We start from the raw sequence: 5,577 nt of genomic DNA on the forward strand, positions 1-5,577 counted from the left end.
ACAGACTTGGACATACTTAGACAGACAGACATGGACACAAACAGACAGACATGGACGGACAGACATGGAGACAAACAGACAGACATGGGCAGACAGACAAGGACACAAACAGACAGACTTGGACAGACAGACAGACATGGAGACAGATGACGGACAGACATGGAGACAGACAGACAGACAGACTTGGACAGAAAGACTTGAACAAGAAGACATGGAGACAGACAGACATGGAGACAAACAGACAGACTTAGATAGACAGACATGGAGATAAACAGACAGACATGGAGACAGACAATAGACATGGACAGAGAAACATGGAGACAGAGAGATAGACAGACATGTACAGAAAGACAAACAGACTTGGACAGACATGGACGGACAGACATGGAGACAAACAGACAGACATGGACAGACAGACATGGAGACAGACGACACACAGACAGACATGGAGACAGACGACAGGCAGACAGACAGACATGGACAGACAGACATGGACAGACAGACAGACAGAAAGACTTGGACTGAAAGACTTGGACAGAAAGACATGGAGACAGACAGACATGGAGACAAACAGACAGACATGGACAGAAAGACCAACAGACTTGGACAGACAGACATGGACAGACAGATGACAGACAGACAGACATGGAGACAGACAGACATGGAGACAAACAGACAGACATGGAGACAGACAGATAGACATGGACAGAAAGACCAACAGACTTGGACAGACAGACTTAGACAGACATGGACAGACAGACAAACAGACTTGGACAGCCAGACTTGGAGACAGACAAACAGACTTGGACAGACAAACGAACAGACTTGGACAGACAGAATTAGACAGAAATGGACAGACAGACAAACAGACTTGGACAAACAGACTTAGACAGACAGAGAGACAGACAGACTTGGACAGAAAGACTTGGACAGAAAGACATGGAGACAAACAGACAGACATGGAGACAGACAGACAGACATGGACAGACAGACATGGAGACAAACAGACAGACATGGACAGACAGACAGACATGGAGACAAACAGACAGACATGGACAGACAGACATGGAGACAGACAGACAGACAGACAGACATGGAGACAGTCAGACATGGATATAAACAGACAGAAAGACATACATACATAGACATTGACAGACATGGAGACAGGGAGATGGGAGAAAGACAGACAGACAGACATGGAGACAGACATGGAGACACACAAACAGACTTGGACAGACATGGACGGACAAACATGGAGACAGACAGACATGGAGGGACAGACATGGAGACAAACAGACAAACATAGACAGACAGCCATGGACACAAACAGACAGACATGGACACAAATAGACAGACGATGGACAGACATGCAGACCGACAGACAGACAGACAGACAGACAGACAAAAAGACTTGGACAAGAAGACATGGAGACAGACAGACAGACATGGAGACAGACAGACAGACTTAGACTTAAACAGACATAGACAGACAGACAAACAGACTTGGACAGACAGACATGGAGACAAACAGACAGACATGGAGACAGACATACATGGATAGACAGACATGGAGACAGAGAGATAGACAGACATAAACAGACAGACTTGGAGACAAACAAACTGACTTGGACAGACATGGACAGACAGACATGGAGACAAACAGACAGACATGGAGACAGACATACATGGATAGACAGACATGGAGACAGAGAGATAGACAGACATAAACAGACAGACTTGGAGACAAACAAACTGACTTGGACAGACATGGACAGACAGACATGGAAACAAACAGACAGACATGGAGACAGACAGACAGACATGGACAGACAGACATGGAGACAGACAGATAGACAGACATGGAAAGAAAGACTTCGAGACAAACAGACTTGGAGACAGACAAACAAACTTGGACAAACGGACAAACAGACTTGGACAGACAGACTTAGACAGACATTGACAAACAGACAAACAGACTTGGACAGACAGACTTAGACAGACGTGGACAGACAGACAAACAGACTTGGACAGACAGACAGACAGACTTGGACAGAAAGATAGACAGACAAACAGACAGACAGACATGGAGACAGACAGACAGACATAGACAGACAGACATGGAGACAGACAGATAGACATACATGGACAGACAGACTTGGAGACAGACACACAGACTTGAACAGACATGGACGGACAGACATGGAGACAAACAGACAGACATGGACAGACAGACATGGAGACAGACGACAGACAGACACACAGAAAGACAGACATGGAGACAGACAAACAGACATGGAGACAGGCAGACAGTCAGACATAGAGACATTCAAACAGTCAGACAGAAAGTCATACATACATGGAGACTGACAAACATGGAGACAGAAAAACAGACATGGAGACAGGGAGACGGGAGAAAGAAAGACAGACAGACATGGAGACAAACAGACTTGGACAGACATGGAGACAGAAAAACAGACAGACATCGACAGACAGACATGGAGACAGACAGACAGACAGACATAGACAGACAGACATGGACGGAAAGATATGGAGACAAACACACAGATATCGACAGACAGACATGGACAGACAGGCAGACAGACAGACAGACAGACATGGAGACAGACGTCACACAGACAGACAGACATGGAGACAAACGACAGGCAGACAGACACACAGACAAACAGATAGACATGGACAGAACGACAGAAAGACTTGGACTGAAAGACTTGAACAGAAAGACATGGCGACAAACAGACAGACAGACATGGACAGAAAGACAAAAAGACTTGGACAGACAGACTTAGAAGGACATGGACTGCCAGACAAACGGACTTGGACAGCCAGACTTGGAGACAGAAAAACAGACTTGGACAGACAGACGAACAGATTTGGACAGACAGCATTAGACAGACATGGACAGACCGACAAACAGACTTGGACAGACAGACAGACATGCAGACAGACAGAAAGACAGACAGATAGACAGACATGGAGACAGGAAGCCTTGGACAGAAAAACATGGAGACAGACAGACATGGAGACAAAAAGACAGACATGGACAGACAGACATGGAGACAGACAGACAGACATGGACAGACCGACATGGAGACAGACAGACTTGGAGAGAGACATGGACGGACAGACATGGACAGACATTGAGACAGAAAGACAGATAGACATGGACAGAGCAGACAAGTAGACAAGGAGACAAACAGACATGGAGACAGACGACAGACAGACATGGAGACAGACAGAGAGGCACACAGACAGACAGACATGGAGACACACAGCCAGTCATACAGACAGACATATACATGGAGACTGACAGACATGAAAACAAGGAGACAGGGAGAAAGACAGTCAGACAGACATGGAGACAGACAGACAGACATGGAGACAGACAAACAGGCTTGGACATACATGGGCGGACAGACATGGAGACAAACAGACAGTCATGGACAGACAGACATGGACACAAGCAGACAGACATGGACAGACAGAGGGACATGGAGACAGACAGACAGACAGACAGAAAGACAAACAGACAGAAAGACTTGGACAGACAGACTTAGTCAGACATGGACAGACAGAGAAACAGACTTGGACAGACAGACAGACAGACAGACAGACAGGACATGGAGACAAAAAGACAGACAGACAGACATGGAGACAGATAGACATGTAGACAAACAGACAGACAGACAGACAGACTTGAACAGATATACTTCGACAGAAAGACTTGGACAGAAAAACATGGAGACAGACAGACATGGAGACAAACAGACGGACATGGACAGACATACATGGAGACAGACAGACAGACTTAGATAGACAGAGACAGACAGACAAACAGACTTTCACAGACAGACTTACACAGACATGGACAGATGGACAAACAGACAAGCAGACAGAAATACAACCAGACATGGATACAAAGAGACACGGAGACAGACAGACAGACAGAAAGACATGTAGACAGACATGTAGACATGTAGACATGTAGACATGTAGACAGACAGACAACTGGAGACAGACAGATAGACAGACAGAAAGACAGACAGACAGTCATATGGAGACAGACAGACAAACAGACATGGAGACAGACATACATGCAGACAGACAGACATAAACACAGAAAGACATGGAGACTGAAAGACAGACACTTTGAGACAGACAGACATGAAGACAAACATACAGACAGACAGACATTGAGACAGACTTGGAGACAGACAGACAGACATGAGACAGACAGAGAGACAGGCAGACAGAGAGACCGACGGACATGGAGACAGACAACCAGACATGGAGACAGACACACAGATAAACATGGAGACAGATAGACATGGAGACAGACATGGAGACAGACAGACATGGAGACAAACAGACAGACATGGAGACAGACATGCAGACATGGCGATAGACAGACATGGAGACAGACAGACAAACATACAGACAGACAGACAGACATGGAGACAATGACAGAAGGACAGTCATGAAGACTGACAGGCAGACACAGGGAGACAGACAAACAGACATGGACACAGACAGACAGACATACATGGAGAGAAACATGGAGACAGACAGACATAAAGCCAAAAATGGATACAGACATAAATGGAGACAGACATGGAGACAGACATACAAACAGACATGGAGATAGACAGACAGACAGACAGACAGAAAGACAGACACTTGGAAACAAAAAGACATGGAGACAGACAGACAGATAGACAAACATGGAGACAGACAGACAGAAAGATATGGATACAGACATAAATGGAAACAGACATGGAGACGGACATACAAACAGACATGGAGACAGACAGACAGACAGACAGACACTTGGAGACAGACAGACATGGAGACAGACATACAGACATGGAGACAGACAGACGGAGAGACAAACACGGAGACAGACAGACAGACAGACATGGATACAGACATAAATGGAGACAGACATAGAAAGAGACATACAAACAGACATGGAGACAGACAGACAAACAGACAGACAGACAGACAGACAGACAGACAGACAGACAGACACTTGGAGACAGACAGACATGGAGACAGGCATACAGACATGGAGACAGACAGAAAGGCAGACACATGGAGACAGACAAGCAGACATGGAGACAGACAGACAGACACTTGGAGACATACAGACATGGGGACAGACAGAAAAACAGACATACATGGAGACACACATTCAGACAGACATACAGACAGACAGACAGAAATGGAGACAGACAGACAGACAGACAGACAGACATACAAACAGACATGTAGACAGGCAGACATGGAGACAGAAATACAGACATACATGGAGACAGACATGGAGACAGACAGACAGACAGAAAGAAAGACATGGAGAAAGACTGAGATTAGACATGGAGAAAGACAGACATATATACAGACATACAAAAAGACATGGAGACAGACATGGAAGACAGACAGACAGACAGACAGACAGAAATGGATCAGACACTTGACAACAGACATGGAGATATACAGACATGGGGACAGACAGACAGACCTGGAGATAGACAGACAGACAGACCTGGAGATAGACATACA

General features: G+C 45.7%; 1 pseudogene; it reads right to left on the reverse strand.

Moving 5' to 3' along the window:
- Positions 1–2,803: 2,803 nt before the first annotated feature.
- Positions 2,804–4,591, reverse strand: LOC144462806 (uncharacterized; annotated as a pseudogene).
- Positions 4,592–5,577: the final 986 nt, after the last annotated feature.

The sequence above is a fragment of the Epinephelus lanceolatus genome, chromosome 4 (genome assembly GCF_041903045.1).
Source record: "Epinephelus lanceolatus isolate andai-2023 chromosome 4, ASM4190304v1, whole genome shotgun sequence".
In the NCBI taxonomy this organism is placed as follows: domain Eukaryota; kingdom Metazoa; phylum Chordata; class Actinopteri; order Perciformes; family Serranidae; genus Epinephelus; species Epinephelus lanceolatus.